The sequence below is a fragment of the Triticum aestivum genome, chromosome 6B (assembly GCF_018294505.1).
Source record: "Triticum aestivum cultivar Chinese Spring chromosome 6B, IWGSC CS RefSeq v2.1, whole genome shotgun sequence".
Lineage (NCBI taxonomy): Eukaryota > Viridiplantae > Streptophyta > Magnoliopsida > Poales > Poaceae > Triticum > Triticum aestivum.
Window position 1 is genome coordinate 269,064,487 of NC_057810.1, and position 18,336 is coordinate 269,082,822.

Consider the following 18,336-nt stretch of genomic DNA (forward strand, 5'->3'; position numbering starts at 1 on the left):
TGCTGAGGAGGGGAGGAAACTCCCCAGAGAGAACGCAGGAGCAGAAGGATCTGACAGTGAGGATGCCGCCCCAGCAAAGAAGAACCGGAGGCGAAATAATAGAAAGAGGAAAGCTAAGTATGTGCTAGTTGTTGAGCAGTCCGGCAACGGAGGTGGCGCCGAGAAGGCCAAAGCTGGTGACTCCAGCGAGGCTGTGGTGGCCGCCGACAAGCAGGACAGCTCCGGCAAGCAGTACTGCAAGATCCACCACACCAAGGGCCATGATCTCTAGACTTGCAAGAAGGTTGAGCAGCTTGTTGAGCTACAGAAAGCTGAATACGAGCGCCGCGACAAGGAGAAGGCCCAAGAAGGTGGTGGAGGATCCGGCAAGAAGCGTCCCGACCGGGGAGATGGACGAAGACGAAGACAAAGAGATGGACGAAGATGAGGCCGACGAGCAGGAGTTTCAGAAGGCAACAGAGGTTTTGTGCGTCGACGGCGGTGCTTCTCTGCATACTTTGCACCGCCAGCTCAAACAGTGGGTGCATGAAGTTAATGCAGCAGAACCATCAGTTGAGTCGCGCAAGCCCCTGAAGTGGTCCAGCACGCCCATCATCTTTGATGTTGAGGATCACCCTGATCGCATAACTGCGGTCGGGTGCTTGCCGATGTTGGTTTCACCAACTATCCGCAACCTCAAGGTCACAAAGATGCTGGTTGACGGAGGGGCCGGCTTGAATCTGATCTCCTCCGCGGTGCTCAAGAAGCTCCAAATCCCAGACAGCAAGCTCGAAGAGACTGGTACCTTTCAAGGAATCAAACCGGGAAGGAGCAAGCCGAAGGGGAACATCACACTGCCAGTTACATTTGGCAGCGAGTTAACTTCAGGACAGAGAGAGTCACCTTTGACGTCGCTGATTTCCCATTGCCCTACAATGGGATACTTGGCCGTCCAGCGCTTGCCAAGTTCATGGCAGCCTCTCACTACGCCTACAACGTGCTCAAGATGCCCGGTCCGATAAGTGTCATTTCTGTCCCTGGCGACAAGAAAGATGCCCTTATCTGTACCGACAAGATCTACCGGGAAGCAGCAGCCGCAGCAGATCGCAAGACACTTGCCGCTGAAGCTCCCGGGGGGAAGAAGAAGACCAAGTCCGGCAAGAGCAGCTCTGATGCCCACTCCGGCAAGCGCACCTCTTCGGAGTGCTGCGCTACCGTCGAGGACGCACCATCGAGCTCCACCGGCAAGTGCAAGAAGGCAAAGACAGCTTCACCAGAGACCAAGAAAGTGGCCGCCAAGGAGGACGGCACTGGTGGTACCTTCACCATCAGTGCCACGCTTGACCCTAAATAGGAAAGCGCGCTCGTTGCTTTCCTGCGGGCGAATGTCGATGTGTTTGCATGGCAACCATCTGACATCCCCGGTGTTCCCAGGAAAGTAATTGAGCACCACCTCGCCATCTGCCCTCACGCGCGGCCCGTCAAGCAGAGAGTTAGGAAGCAAGCAGTGGAGCGTCAAGAATTCATTGCAGAAGAGATCAAGAAGTTGGAAGCAGCAGGCCTTGTCAGAGGAGTGCTCCATCCTACGTGGTTGGCCAATCCTGTAGTCGTGCGCAAGGCGAATGGGAAGTGGAGGCTTTGTATTGACTTCACTGATGTTAATAAAGCTTGTCCCAAAGATCCATTTCCCTTGCCGCGCATTGACCAGATTGTCGACTCCACGGCAGGATGTGATTTGCTTTCATTTCTTGATGCATACTCAGGATATCATCAGATCTTCATGGCAGAAGAGGATGAAGAGAAAACCGCATTCATTACTCCATGTGGCACGTACTGCTTTGTACGGAATGCCTTTCGGACTAAAGAATGCTGGTTCAACATTTGCAAGGGTAGTCAGTCATGCTTTTGAGCCACAGTTGCACAGAAATGTAGAAGCTTACATGGATGACATAGTGGTCAAGAGCAAAGACAGAGCAACTCTGATCCAAGATTTGGACGAGACCTTTGCAAATCTGCGCAAGATCAACCTCAAGTTGAACCCCGAGAAGTGCGTGTTTGGAGTTCCCTCCGGCAAGCTTCTCGGGTTCTTTGTATCTCAGCGGGGGATTGAAGCTAATCCCGACAAGATTAAGGCCATTGAGCAGATCGAAGCACCGAAGCGCGTCAAGGATGTACGAAGGCTTGCCGGCTGCGTTGCTGCTCTCAGTAGGTTCATCTCTAAGTCTGCTGAGCGCGCCCTGCCATTTTTCAAAATTTTGAAAAAGGCAGGTCCAATGAAATGGACTCCGGAAGCGGAGGCTGCGCTGCAAGACTTGAAGAGATATCTGTCCTCCACTCCAATACTTGTCGCACCTAAGCCACAAGAGAAGTTGCTGCTATATCTAGCGGCAACCAATCAAGTGGTTAGTGCTGCGTTAGTAGCGGAAAGGGAGGCAGATGATGAGCCAGCGGCCGCGGCAAGCACATCCAGCGACAAGCAGGGGGCTTCCCCGACAAGCTCTGGTCCCGACAAGGATAGATCTGTGCAGCCACAGGAAGAGAAACAAAAGAAGATGGTGCAGCGCCCAGTTTACTTTGTCAGTTCCCTTCTGCAGGGGGCTAGATCAAGGTACTCTGGTGTGCAGAAGTTGCTTTTCGGCCTTCTCATGGCCTCGAGGAAGCTGCGCCATTACTTTCAAGCACATGAGATCACAGTTGTCACTCGCTTTCCGTTGAAGAGGATATTGCAGAATCCAGAAGCAACAGGCAGGATTGTTGAGTGGGCACTAGAATTGTCAAGCTTTGGCCTCAAGTTTGAGAGTACTTCAACTATCCAGAGCCGAGCATTGGCAGAATTCATAGCAGAGTGGACGCCAACACCTGATGAAGAAACTCCAGAGACGAGCATCCCCGTCAAGGAAGCAAACAAGGAATGGGTCATGTACTTTGATGGTGCCTTCTCGCTGCAAGGCGCCGGTGCGGGCGTACTACTTGTCGCACCCACCTGGGAGCACCTCAAGTACGTGGTCCAGATGCACTTTCCCAAGGAGCAAGCGACAAACAATACTGCAGAGTATGAAGGCTTGCTTGCCGGACTCAGGATCGCGGCAGACCTTGGGATCAAGAAGCTTATTGTCAGGGGTGACTCGCAACTTGTCGTCCGCCAAGTTAACAAAGATTATCAGAGTCCGTTGATGGAAGCCTACATTGATGAAGTGAGGAAGTTGGAAGAGCATTTTTAAGGCCTACAAATGGAACATGTTCCAAGAGCCCAGAACGATGTTGCCGACGGCCTGTCGAAATGTGCCGCACTCAAGTTGCCTGTGGAACCAGGGATCTTTGTGCTCAAGCTGACTCAACCATCTGTAACACCATCAACTGGACAGAGCAAGAAGAGGAAGTTGGTTTCTGGTGACTACTTTCCGGCTGAGCTCCCCGAAGCCGCCGTCAAGAAGGTCCCCAAGATCAACACAAAGAATGCTGAGGAGCAGTCTGCTCCGACAAGCCCTAGGGTTTGTTTCGTTGAAGCAGACGCTCCCGACAAGTTTTGCTCCGGCAAGCTTGCCGGGGAACATCAAGCTCCGGCTGAACCGCAGGTTCTTGCCGTAGAAGCTGATGTTCCCGCAGCAGCATTTGTGCCTTTAGTCCTTGTCGTTGAGCCACAGGCTCCGGCATGGGCGCAGCAGATTGTTCGTTTCCTCCAAACAGGAGAACTTCCCAAAGAGCAAGAAGAAGCCGAGAGAGTAGCCCGGCAATCAAGTATGTACCAGTTTGTCGATGACATACTGTACAGAAGAAGATTCAACGGAGTGAAATTGAAGTGCATTTCCCGGGAAGAAGGACAGGAGCTGTTGGCGGAGATACATGGAGGCATATGTGGTCACCACATTGGCGCAAGAGCACTTGCCGGCAAAGCTTTCCGGCAAGGTTTCTTTTGGCCGACAGCCCTACAGGATGCAACTGCACAAGTAACCAAGTGTGAAGCGTGCCAGTTCCACTCCAAACAGATACATCAACCAGCTCAAGCTCTCCAAACAATCCCTTTATCCTGGCCATTTTCGGTCTGGGGGCTCGACATCCTCGGCCCCTTTCCCCGAGCTGTCGGTGGCTTCGAGTACTTGTACGTGGCGATCGACAAGTTCACGAAGTGGACGGAGGTGGAAGCAGTGAGGAAGGTGACATCACAGTCAGCAGTCAAGTTCTTCAGATCAATTGTTTGCCGTTTCGGAGTCCCTAATACGATCATCACCGACAATGGCACACAATTCACGAGCCGCACATTCATGCAGTACGTCCAAGATATTGGCGCCAAGATCTGCTTCGCTTCTGTTGCTCACCCGAGAAGCAACGGTCAAGCGGAGAGGGCAAACGCTGAAGTGCTGCGCGGGCTCAAGACCAGAACTTTCGACAGGCTGCACAAGTGCGGAAGAAATTGGATCGAGGAGCTGCCAGTGGTTCTTTGGTCGATCAGGACGACACCAAATCGAGCCACTGGCCAGACACCTTTTGCTCTAGTCTATGGAGTAGAAGCAGTTCTCCCCACGGAACTCGTATACGGGTCGCCTCGAGTGCTCGCTTATGATGAGCTTGAGCAAGAGCAGCTGCGGCAAGATGACGCGCTGCTCCTTGAGGAAGATCGTCTTCAGGCTGCTGTACGAGCTGCTCGATACCAGCAAGCTTTGCGTCGCTACCATAGCCGCAAAGTTAATGCCAGAAGTTTCGAGGAAGGCGACCTTGTTCTTCGGCGCGTTCAATCCGCCAAGAATTCCAACAAGTTGACGCCGAAGTGGGAAGGCCCTTATCGGGTAAACGAGTCACTAGGCCCGGCGCTGTCCGCCTTGAGACCGAAGATGGCTTTCCGGTGAGCAACTCCTGGAACATAGAGCATCTTCGTAAGTTTTACCCATAAGGCGCGGTTGCCGGAACCTGTTCCGGCAACCACCTTTTGTACAAGCCTTGCCGCTGTTGCATGTAACCCTTTGTACAAAGCCGGGCGCAGATCCCGTGCATAAATAAAGTTCATGTGCTTCGCACATCTTGTCAAATTTCATGCATTCTTTCTTTTTGCATGCTTTATCTGACACTTTGTGCAGCACTCGCCCCGGTAAGCAATAACGAGCCTTAAGGCTCCATATCTTATTTTCTCTTCTTTCTTTTTCTCAAAGAGAAGGTTCCTTCGCCCACAAGTTCACCGGGGGGGGAAGGAAGAAGATAATGGTGTGGACTAGGCGTCGTTCAAATTGGCCTTGCCGGGACACAGACGACAAAAAGAAAAAGCTAAGTCGCCAAAGTCTGAGCATGATTTTTAAAATTTTAAGTTATCTTCCTTGAACAACCGTGCTTTGTATGGAAAACATGTGCGCGGAGGAACCTCCTTGTAGCTAGTTGCGCCCTTACTTTGTTTCGAGTCCGGTCAACAACTTAAGTGTGCTGCAACTAGTTGTAGCAAGGTTTCTTGCCGGAGCTGGCACCGCCAGCGGGCTGCTGATGTTCCGCACTCAGCGCTCGCGGCAAGCGTGCCTGCACCGGCAAGTTCCCTAAAAGCGTAGGGTAAAAACATACAAAGAATGGAATCAAGTAAAAGAGATAATGTAACAAGCATTGCCCAGAATAAAGTTACATTACAAAAGTAACTTGTTGCGACACTGACTGAATTGTTTTCATAACTTAAATATCAGTGACAAGGAAAGGAGAAGAAGGGTGGCCTAATCCATGCGCTCGCCGTCGATCCTCCTGGCTTCATTCACCTTGTCCACAGTGGGTGTGACAATGGCTTTGAGCTCTTCAAGATCGGCACCCGCCGGCAGCTTCTTGAGGACGCGAGAGAGGTCGAGGCCTGGATTGCGAAAGAGTACCTTCACCAACACCTTCTCCAAGACCTTGGCACAGATTTCGCGCGACTCGTCAGCCAGCTGCTTCGGGATCCTTTCCCGGAGTTGCTGGAGTGCCGTCGCCACACCCTTGAAGAAAAGAGTAAGCTTGGTGCTAGGCTGGAGGTTCTCATCGGAGGAGTACCCGAAGCCCGCCAAGTCCAGTTGCGCCAGCTCGTCGTCAATGACTGCGGCAATGTTGACGAGGCCCTCCGTCCAGAGCTCCACCGTAGCCCTGAAGGTGTTTTGTGTCTCGGCGGCCCTCGTTAGCAGCTCCTCATTGGCCTTGATCTCTTTCTTCAAATCCTCCTCTCGCTTCTTGGCACCGCCCAGTGTCTCCGTCAGCGTGGCCAGCTTCAACTCCAGATCAGCATTTGAGTCCTTGGCGGCGTTCAGTTCCTTGCCCTTATCGGCAAGTTGGACTTGCAGATCACCATGAGCAAGAGCATCCTTCTCGCGTTCGCGCTGGAGCGCGGCAAGCTCCTCATCTTTCCCTTTCAGATCAGCCTCCAGCTGCGTCATCTTCATCTCTAATTCCTTCTTGGCGGCCTCGGCAGCTGCGGCAGCGTCCTTCGCTTCCTTGAGTGCCCCGCCAAGTGATTGCTTGTGTGCGGCGAGCTCCTCCTCGTAGCTGTCCAGATTGACTTTCCGCTGTGTCAGTTCACCTTCCCGGGTGGACAGCTCTTCAGCGGCAAGCCTCTGCTGCTCCTCGGCTTCAGCCTTTTCAAGAATGAACGCCTTCTTCGCCTCGACAAGCTGCGCCCTCTCCGCAGCAATAGACCGGAGGGCCTCTTGGTTGCGGCTCTGGAGCTCCTCCGCGTGCTTCTCTATATCAACTCCCGCCTGCGCGACAAGTGCTTCCCGGGACTCCAGTTTCGCTTGCCGGGCGCGGTAGAGCGACACCAACTTCCGGAGCAACTGCTCCTCTTCGGATTCGCCACTGCTGCTGCTTGGTGCGTCAACCACCGCCAACCCAGCGGAGGCGAGTACTTCTTCGTCAAAAGCCTCTCCCTCGACCGGCGCCCTGGAGCTTGACGCCCAGGGGAGCCTGATGAAGATACCTTCGCCGGCCTTCAAGTAGGCGCTGGGCTGGGGCTCTTGGGGGCCCGGTGCTATGTCAGCGGCGGAGGGGTCGGCGGTCGGCGTAGCGCCTTGCGCTCCTGCGGCCCCTGGGTCGTCAGTACGCTCGCCGGACCCCTCGCCAGCTCCAGCGCCAGCAGCCTTGGCGGCCTCTTCGTCGGCGGGGTCCTCAGCGCCGGCCTCCTCTTCAGTAGCAGCGGCATCGCCGGTATCGCCGCGCACGTTCTCCTCGCCGGTGGCCTCGGTCTCCATTGGTTCCACGGAGGGAGGATCTGAAGGCAGGAAAAGGGGGGAAAATTCAAGCAAGTATCCAAAGAAGAAGACCAAAAGAAGAAGAACCCAAGGGAAAATTTCCAACAAGGAGGGTTACCTGTGCTGGGCTCTGTGACCATGGGCTCCACCACCGAAGGCTCGCTGGTTCCACCCCTTGCCGGGGACCCCTCCCTTGTCGGAGAGCGCTCCCTTGTCGGAGAATCGCCCCTTGGCGGCGTAGTTGAAGCAGATTGCACCTCCGGAGCGGCTTCTGGTTGCTCCTGATGGGCCTGTTCTGCTCCTACACAAGCAAGTCAACAATCAAGATATCAACGGAGAAAGAGCACCCATGCGCGCCCCACAATAGGAAGTGAACAAGTACTTACGCTGGGGGCTGCTTCGAGGAGAGGGTGCTGGGTCTGTCAAGGTAGTCTCGGACGTGTCCTCTGCCATCACTGCAGGATCGTCCTCAATGACAACCACGGGGACCTTGGCCCTCTTCGCCGCTCTCTCGGCCAGAGTCCTGAAATGGAACGAGGTTCAGAGGGAAGCAGATCAGATACAAGACAAGGAACAACAAAAAAAATCGAAGAAATATAAGTACAACAAGAAGAAAGCCTTACTCCTCCTCCTCTTCTTCCTCCTCGTCGGAGCTCAGCGCGGAGAGGTCAAAATCCGACACTCTTTCAGTGCGACGAGGCGGAGGAGTAGGCTCCCTTGGACGCTTGGCGGGAGCTGCGGCAGGATCAGGAGTAGCGGCTCGAGAAGATCCCGCTCCAGTTGCCGGCGCGGCATGAGACGCTCCCGCGGCAACGGTGCTTGTCGCAGTAGAGCGTGTCCCGCGGTGCTGCGGCTGTTGGCCTGCCCGCCGCCCTGCTGTGTCCCCAGTCTTGCTGAGGCACCTTCTCGGTTGAGCTGGGGGCTGCACTGAGGCCCCCGTCTGCGGCAAGTTGCTTGAAGATGGCTGGCCACTTGCACCCCCCGCAGGCTCGCTCGCTTCGGCTTCAGGCTCCCCTTCGCCAACGACCTCCCCCCAAGGTCCTCCCGGTCGGCAAGGCTTGCCTCCTCGGCCGCCTCTGCCTCCTCCAACGTAAAACCAAACTCACCCGCGGCGGCGGCTGCCGCCGCCTCTTCCGCCCTGGTGGCGATGTACCGCATCTCGTCATCAGTGGTGTCGCGGGTGAGGAGCCTCTGCTCGTCGGCACGGACCGCCACCTCCACCAAGCTGTCGACGAAGTTCTGCACAACGTCGTCGGCAGGCTCCTGCCACGTTGGGATAATCCCATGCGAGTCGCACTCCGGCATCATTGCGCGGATGCGATCGAGCTGGGAGTTATTGCACAACGGCACGACACCCTGCGGCAGCCTGAACCACTCCGGATGGTTGGAGTCGTGCTTGAACAACTCCTTGAGCATCCCATCCAACTCCAAGACTGTGAAATTAAAATTGAGGCCTGGACGGAGCCTCATGATATCTGCCGGGCCCTCGAACAGCCAGGCGGGCCTCCTCCTCTCCTGCAGAGGGGCGATGCGGCGGTGAAGGAAGTCCGCACCAACGGCCCCTACAGTAAGCCCGGCAAGCCTGAGCCGCAGAATCCGCGTGGTGGCGATCTTCAATCTGGCGTCATCCGCCGCCAGGGCGCTCCAGTCGCCGTCGTGCACTACTCGGGCTTGACGCAGGCTGGTGAATGGCTGCGGATCCGCGTCAACAATCCAGCACCACTCCGCCCTCCACTCATCCCACTTGCTGCGGAGCTCGCCCTCCAGATAAACCTCCTTCATGCCGACCCTCGAGATCCAGGTGATCCCGCCAGCTAACGGCTCCCCCTTCTCGGCCCGAGGCATGAAGTAGTGGCGAAAGAGGGCGACATTTGGGTGGATTCCAACGAAGTTCTCGCAGAGGTGTGCGAAAACCGCCATTGTCAGAACGGTGTTGGGGGTGAAGTCAAGAAGATGACACCCGTAGGTGTTCATGATATCACAGAAGAAATCGGAAAAAGGTGGGAAAAGCCCGCAATAGAAGAACAGGGGGAAGAAATAGAAGTAGAAGCTTCGGCGGAGAGTACCTGCGTGCGCGGATGCGCCCGCGTCTCCGTCGACCAGAATAGATAGAACTCCTCCCGCAGCGCCTTCGGGGTGAGCTCGGGGGGGAAAAGTGCTCGCTCCTTGCGCAGCGCCTCAAGCTGCAGCACCTCGGCCGACTTCGTACTCTTTCCGGTTTTCGGAGCCATGGCGGAAGCAGTGGAGGAGGTTGGCGGCAACGGCGGCGGCGAGGGCGGAGCGCTGCTCTCTTTCGGCTTGGGAAGCGGAGGGGAGCGGCGGAGCTTTCTGAGGAAGGAACCGCAAGTGGCGAAGGTGGGGGAACGGCCCCTGTTTTCTCTGCTCATAAAGAGGAGAGGCGAACGTTATGCCTTTCCTGATTAAAGAATTGCCCATGATCTCTCCCACGACGCCGCGTTTGACGCGTGCCGTTACGGGAGGGCGCGGTGGATACAGAGTTAGATTTGGTATGGACCCAGGCCGCGTGTGCCCGTGCCCTGTTTTGGGCCTGGCCCAACAGCGCTCGGCACCGTGTGTGGCCCAGGCCCGGGGGCTCCTGTCGGTGTACTAAAGTAGGGGTACCTTAGTATCCCGAACTTGTGCACGGGCAGTCGCAGCGCCCAGCGGCAAGGCTTGCCGGGCATCAGCCAAGATCCTCCGCAGCTCATATTTGTGCCATTCAAGAACAAAGTGTTTTAACTAAGAAGACAAGGCTCCGGCAAGAGGAGCTTGCCGGGAAGGACAAGGCCCCGGCAAGAGGAGCTTGCCGGGAGGGCCAGCCAAGAAACTTGCCGCGACGGGCCGCACGTCCCGGCAAGACCCGGCGAGCGACAAGCTTTCGGGTGCGGCAAGACAACGGCCGCGGCAAGACACTTGCCGCGGCGGAACCACCAATCTGCGCCCACGCTCAAGCGCATCCGACGACGTGTCACCACAGGATCGTTCCAGGCACACGTGGCGGGGAGCTGTGCAGCCAAGCGGTGCGAGGTGGCAAGTAGAGATGACGAGAAGGCCATTGTGGCAGGCGGTGGCGTCCCTAACGGTCGCTTCTCTGCACTGTTTGGGCGACCGGACGGGCATTAAATGCCCTTGTCCCCTGCCGTCAGAGTTAGGTTGGGGGCACTGTAGATAGCGGTTGTACCAACCCCTCTTTTTACTTTTATACCCCTGTCTGCGTTGCCACCTGTCGGTGACCCCTTTAGCCTATAAAAGGAGGCCCATGCGCAACGTAGAAGGGGTTCGACTCATTCGAAACTACAGAACGCTCACTCCCTTGAGCAAGAACACAATACAAACACAAAGCAGCAGTAGGAGTTTTATCTCTCCGGAGAGCTCCGAAGCTGGGTAAAATCCCTCGCGTGCTTCGCCTCGATCTGCTCTTCGTGTGCCCTCTGCTCCCTTGCCGGACCGAAATGGGCCCTGCCCCATAGGTGTTCGTTTCCCATGACAATGCTGATTATGCTAATTACATTGTTGCTAAATTTATACCACCTAGTTTCACATACCAGCAAAAGAAGAAGTTCTTTTATGATTTAAGAAATTACTTCTTGGATGACCCACACCTTTATAAAGAAGGAGTAGATGGTGTTATTAGAAGTTGTGTACCTGAGCATGAACAAGAACAGATCCTACTCAAGTGTCACTCTGAACCATATGGAGGACACCACGCTGGAGATAGAACTGCACATAAGGTATTGCAATCCGGTTTTTATTGGCCTACTCTCTTCAAAGATGCTCGTAAGTTTGTCTTGTCTTGTGATAAATGTCAAAGAATAGGTAATATTAGTAGACGTCAAGAAATTCCTATGAATTATTCTCTTGTTATTGAACCATTTGATGTTTGGGTCTTTGACTATATGGGACATTTCCTGCATCTAATGGTTACACACATATTTTAGTTGCTATTGATTACGTTACTAAGTGGGTAGAAGCTATTCCAACTAGTAGTGCTGATCATAACACCTCTATTAAAATGCTTAAAGAAGTTATTTTTCCGAGGTTTGGAGTCCCTAGTTATCTTATGATTGATGGTGGTTCATATTTTATTCGTGGTGCTTTCCGTAAGATGCTTGCTAAGTATGACGTTAATCATAGAATTGCATCTTCTTATCACCCACAGTCTAGTGATCAAGTAGAGCAGAGCAATAGAGAGCTCAAATCAATTTTGCAAAAGATTGTCAATAGATCTATAAGGAATTGGTCCAAGAAACTTGATGATGCATTATGGGCCTATAGAACTGTATATAAAAATCCTATGGGTATGTCTCCGTATAAGATGGTTTATGGAAAAGCATGCCACTTACCTCTTGAACTTGAACATAAAGCACATTGGGCTATTAAAGAGCTCAATTATGACTTCAAACTTGCCGGTGAGAAGAGGTTGTTTGACATTAGCTCACTTGATGAATGGAGAACTGAAGCCTATGAGAATGCCAAGTTGTTCAAAGAAAAAGTTAAAAGATGGCATGGCAAAAGGATACAAAAGCGTGAGTTTAAAGTAAGTGATTATGTGTTGCTATTCAACTCTCGTTTAAGATTTTTTGCAGGAAAACTTCTCTCTAAGTGGGAAGGTCCTTACGTTATCGAGGAGGTCTATCGTTCCGGTGGCATAAAAATCAACAACTTCGAAGGCACAAGTTCGAGGGTGGTGAATGGTCAGACAATCAAACATTATATCTCAGGTAATCCTATCAATGTTGAAACTAATATTATTGAAACCGTAACCCCAGAGGAATACATAAGGGACACTTTCCAGAATGTTTCAGACTCCGAAAAGGAATAGGTATGTGGTACGGTAAGTAAACCGACTCCAAAACAGTTCTAATGGCAATTTTTCTCTGTTTTGGAATATTTAAGAATTTTAGAAAGCAAGAAGTAATCCGGGAAGGACACGAGGCCTCCACGAGGGTTTAGGGCGCGCCCACCCTTACTGGGCGCGCCCCCTGTCTCGTGGCCACCTCGTGTGCCTCCTGGACTCTGTTTTCTTGCACGTTACGTATTTTGGTAGATAAAAATTCATTATATAATCTCCCGAAGGTTTTGACCATCGTATCATGCAAATATCCTCTGTTTTCATTTCGAGCTGTTTTTCTGACAGATCTAGAGCACCATGATGTCTCCAAGCGCTCCCAAGGACAAGTTTTTCGAGAGGGTTATCAACCCCTATCTCGCGGAGGTGCTGCAACACCCTCAAACCATTGAGATGCGTGAGGGGGTGCTGCACATCCGCGATGTGAGGGACCAAGGCGTATCGGAAGCGTGGAGACAAAGCTCGAAGCCATGGAGCAACAAGTTTTCAAGTGCCAAGGGATGGTGGAGCATGGACTCAACGCCAACTAGATGATGATCACGGAGTTCACCAACAACCACAAGCTGGATGCCAAGATCATTGGGGAGACCATCTTTAAGCTTCAAGAGAAAATCGAGCACCTCCAAGCCGAGATCTATGACCTGCAAAACCAAAACTATGACTATGAATATAGATTCAAGAGGATGAGTTTGGCTGCAGATTTGAGGATCCTGGAGACTCGATCATCCTTCTATGATGGTGAGCCTATGCCTTGGAAGATGGACGAAAAGCCTACATCATCAACAACTCCTACTTCACCACCTCTGAGGACATAATCACATGGGTGTGGGCACTCCCCTTGGCAACTGCCAAGCTTGGGGGAGGTGCCCCGGTATCGTATCACCATCACACTTCTATATTTACCATTTTACTTAGTTTGGTCCTTTTAGTAATATCTTGATCTAGTAGATTGAAGTTTTGGTATGAATTAGTTTGAGTTTTGCTTTGTGATCCCTTCTTTGTAATCGAGTCCATGAGCTATCTATAATAAAGATTAGTGTTGAGTCAAGGGATTTGCTATCTTGCTATGATCTTGAGAAAGTAGAAAGAATACAAAGAATAAAGAGTTCATATGGATCTTATGGATAGTAATGACTTCACATATAAAAAGTATGAGGCATATAAGTTGTTGAGAGTTGACAAATGTAGTTTTGGTCATTGTTGCAATTAATAGGAAGTAATAAAGAAAGAGGGGTTTTCACATATAAATATACTATCTTGGACATCTTTTATGATTGTGAGCACTCATTAAGTATGACATGCTAAAGAGTTGATGTTGGACAAGGAAGACAACGTAATGTTTATGTTTTCTCACATCTCAGTTAAAGTATATTGTCATTGATCTTCCCAACATGTTGGGCTTGCCTTTCCCCCTCATGCTAGCCAAATTCCTTGCACCACATAGAAATACTACTTGTGCTTCCAAACATCCTTAAACCCAGTTTTTGCCATGAGAGTCCACCATACCTACATATGGATTGAGTAAGATCCTTCAAGTAAGTTGTCATGTTGCAAGCAATAAAAATTGCTCTCTAAGTATGTATGACTTATTAGTGCGGAGAAAATAAGCTTTATAGGATCGTGTGATATGGAAGTAATAAAAGCGACAGACTGCATAATAAAGGTTCATATCACAAGTGGCAATATAAAGTGACGTTCTTTTGCATCCATATTTTGTGCATCCAACCCTAAAAGCACATGACAACCTCTGCTTCCCTCTGCGAAGGGCCTATCTTTTTACTTTATGTCTTTACTTCATGCAAGAGTCAAGGTGATCTTCACCTTTTCCTTTTTCATTTTATCCTTTGGCAAGCACCTCGTGTTGGTAAGATCCTGATATATATCCAATTGGATGTAAGTTAGCATGAACTATTATTGTTGACATCACCCAAAGGTGAATACGTTAGGAGGCGAAACATTATAAGCCCCTATCTTTCTCAGTGTCCGATTAAAACTCAATAACCATAATTATTGCGTGGGTGTTAGCAATTGTAGAATATTATCTGATAGTTGAGTATGTGGACTTGCTGAAAAGCTCTATTCTTGACTATTCTGATGTTATGATAAATTGCAATTGCTCTAATGACTGAGATTATAGTTTGTTAGTTCTCAATGAAGTTTCTGAAACATACTTGACATTGTGAGTTGATTGTTATTTGAGCATAAGAAACCATATGACAAAATCTATATATGTTGCTGTTATAAGAATGATCATGATGCCCTCATGTCCGTATTTTATTTTTATCGACACCTCTATCTCTAAACATGTGGACATATTTTCGATTTCGGCTTTCGCTTGAGGACAAGCGAGGTATAAGCTTGGGGGAGTTGATATATCCATTTTGCATCATGCTTTTATATCAACTAGCAGGTTCACCCGCGCAATTGCGCGGCTAGAATTTATATATTTTTAATTTGAATAAATGATATGGTTTTATTATTTTATTTACTCATACGGACTTACATTTTTCTTTTTCTTTTTTAACATTATATGGAAGCTTATAATAATTGTTAATTTGCACACCTTAGTAAGCTTTTTTCTGCTTCAAACGATTCTTCGTGTTTCAGTTATCTTCATATGTTATTTTAGTTTGTGCAAAAATACTTTTGCGTATGACCACCATTTTCGTTTTTTGTAGGTCCTGCATGTTTTTAATCCATCAGGGAATAGTGAATTTGGTACTGGAGTAGTTTATTTTGTGAGAAAATTCTGTAGCTAATTTCCGGCAAAAAAATCGTTACGTAATGACCCAATTGTGTGAGAAATGAAATAGAAATATGTGTCTTGGAGTAAAAAACAGAAATAGAAAAAACTTATATTCGTTTTCACTCCACGTAAGTCACAACAGGCTGACCATGGGTCAACGTGGTGCTACCCATTCCATTATGTGTAGAAAGTAGATCCCTTCCTCACTCCTCTCTTCCACCGACCATTATGAGTAGAAAGCAAGTCCCTTCCACTCTTCTCCTCCACTGGCTGTCTGACTTTGAGGACTTTGAAATGGGAATACAGGTGGAGAGGGTGTGGAGAGGGTGTGCCAAATCGATTGGCCTGCTCGTCCAGAAGGGGAGTGGCTGCACCAAATTGAGTGGTCTGCCCGTGCATCACCAAATCTGAGAAGGATATTTTCCGCCAGATCTGGCCGAGGTGGGGGTTGCGTCATCAAAGTGCGCATGACGTGCAGATAAGGCAGGCATGTGGGACGGTGGAGCCTGCTGGCAGTCTGAGCTTGACTGGCGAGGCTGTCGGACGAGCGATGGGATGCCAGTTGGCTGGCGGGATGCGGGTCGGGCCGGTGGATGCTTCTAGCGCTACCCAACCGGTATCGTCGTGCGATTCTGGAAAGGGGTTGGTGCAGGCTGGATCCGCTTCGGGATCGCCACCATCGGTCACCCTTCCCCGCTGGCGGTCGGGGGCCACGGTGGGTTCGAGGCCCGATGTGTCCGTTGTGGGTGTGCGCAATGATTGGAGCATGCTGGTCGGCTCGGTGGAGCTACCGATTGGCTCCGGGCTGGGGCCAGGTGCGAGGACGGGCCCAGAGGAGGATGGTGCTGCGGGTGCGGGATCCCAGGATGATTCGCAAAGGCACGATGGGGCAGAGGACGCGTGGGGATCAAGCTGCAATAATTGTCTGTCGGGTCAGGAGGAGGCTGAGGCCAGGCATTTGGTGGATGAGAGACAGGTGGCGGATGGGGATTGCGAGCCGTGCATGGATGGGACCGTTTTCATGCACGTAGCCGGGGAGAAGGACTCGACGGTAGAAGATTCTGCTGTGCTGGAGGGGACTTTTTCAAGGGAGGAGGCGGGCCCGCCGGGCGGGGAAGATTGGCAGGTGCATGATTGGGAGATGTTCCAGGTCAGTCTCTCTGGGTGCGACGAGCCACATGAAGAGGGAGCTCTGCCTTGCACGCCCGTGCCTGTTAGGCCGGACAGGGAGGGATATGGAGAGGTGGTGCGCATGTGTGAGAGTATGTGAAAGTCTTTGGCACCCATTTAAATGAGGCCGGATTCGCGTACGGTGGAGGTGCACGCACGGAAGCCTCAGAAGAAGAGGAATTTGGATATTACCCCTAGGAGGAGCACAAGGATTGCAAAGCATGGGGCTTCAAAACCGCAGCAGGTGCTCATTCGGAGACTTTGCTTAGCCAATGAAGGGGAAGCAATATCAGACGAGGCCCTTAGCATGTACGTGAAGTTGTTCTCTCATCCGCTGTCGGATGTGCATATCGCGGCTGTGCTGGCTCTTTTCGGATGGGAGTCGCCGGCGGCGCCAGCTCTGGAGGCATCTCAGGTGGAGGCAACGGCGGCCTAGGAGGTGGGCTCGAGTGGTCATGTGGGATGTCACGATGTGTTTGTTGCCCATGAAAGTGCTTGTGTGGAATGAGCGAGGGTTGAATGCTCCCGCACGTAGAAGTGTCGTACATCAAGTAGTCCTTGCAGCGAATCCTGGCATCGTATGCCTTCAGGAGACCAAGCTGCAGGAGATAAATGTATCAGTGGTACAACAATGTCTTGGGAATAAATTTGGCAACTTCTTCTATGTGCCAGCGGTTGGAACGAGAGGTGGAATCCTTCTGGCCTGGGACGTGGCTGTAACAAGGGTTTCGAATCCGCATTACCAAAATAACTCGCTCACGGCATTAGTGAAGTCACCGGGTGCTGCGGAGTGGTGGATGACGTGTGTGTATGGTCCTCAAGATGATGGGGCCAAAGTGGAATTTTTGCAGGAGCTAGCGGACATCAGGGATTTGCATGCAGGGCCATGGCTCATTGCGCGGGATTTCAACTTAATCGCGAAGCAGGAGGATAAGAACAATGACCTCATTAATAGGAGGATGTTGGAAAGATTTCGGTCAAGGCTGAACAGGCTGGAGATGAAGGAGTTGTATTTAAATGGGCGCCGGTACACATGGTCCAATGAGAGGCAGCACGCAACCATGGAGAAGATTGATCACGTATTTGTTTCTAATGAGTGGGATGCCGCATTTCCGGTGTGTTTCTTATCGGCCCTTGGGACGGCGATCTCGGACCATTGCCCACTGATGTTGGATATGAACGTGGAGGTGGGGTTGCATAAGCGCTTCAAGTTTGAAGCTTTTTGGGTCAAGGCGCCAGGGTTTATGGAGACTGTGCAGAAGGCTTGGGAATCGATTCCGGCAGCATCTAATGACTATGTCACGCTGCACAACAAGCTGAGGGCCACGGCAAAAGCACTCCAAAGTTGGAGTGACCGTTGGATTGGCAATGTTAAGTTGTAGATCGCTATTGCCATGGAGGTGATACTAAGGTTGGACGTGGCAATGGAATCTAGGGCTCTTTCGGACATGGAAAGGAAGCTGAGAAGGACGTTGAAGCATAAACTCCTGGGCCTATGTGCGTTGGAACGGTCGATTGCAAGACAACGGTCGAGGCTATTGCATCTGAAGGAAGGGGATGGAAACACAAGGTTGTTCCATCAGCAGGCCAGTCATAGGCAGCGCAAGAATGTGATGCGATCGGTTAGATACGAGGGCAGGCTGTATACGGGCCAGGAAGAGGTTGCCTCGGCAGTGGATGCTTACTATGGGCAGGCTTTTAGACGTTGTGAGCAGCGGCTGCATACCCTTATGTTGGATGAGTTGGATCTCCCTCGGCGAGACTTATTGCACATAGAGAGGCCTTTCCTGGAGGAGGAAGTGGAGTGCGTGGTCAAGGCTATGCCCATGGACAAGGCACCAGGCCCGGACGGCTTTACTGGGAGGTTCTATGCCGTCTGTTGGCACATTATCAAGCTGGATTTCATGAAGACCATGGACTGCATGTACCGTGAAGATGTGAGGGGTATGGCGGCTATCAACAAGTCTCTTGTGTCACTTCTGCCAAAGAAGGAGGGTGCGTTGGAGGTGGGAGATTTCAGGCCGATAAATCTAGTGCATGGAGTTATCAAAATCTTCGAGAAGGTCCTGTCAACTAGGCTTGCGGTGGAGCTCCCATTCCTGGTGGGGGTTCATCAGAGTGCGTTTATCAAGGGGAGATCTTTGCATGATAACTTCATGTTGGTGTAATGTATGGCAAGATGGTTGCATGCCTTGCGAAGTTCTGCGGTGCTGCTCAAGTTGTATATATCCAAGGCTTTTGACTCGGTGCAATGGCCGTTCCTGCTAGAAGTGATGCAACATCTTGGTTTTGGACCGAAATGGAGAGCATGGATATGTGGAATCTTAGCCACGTCGACTACCAAAGTGATGGTGAATGGAGAACCCGGGGAAACTATCTACAACTGCAAAGGCATGAGACAGGGTGATTCC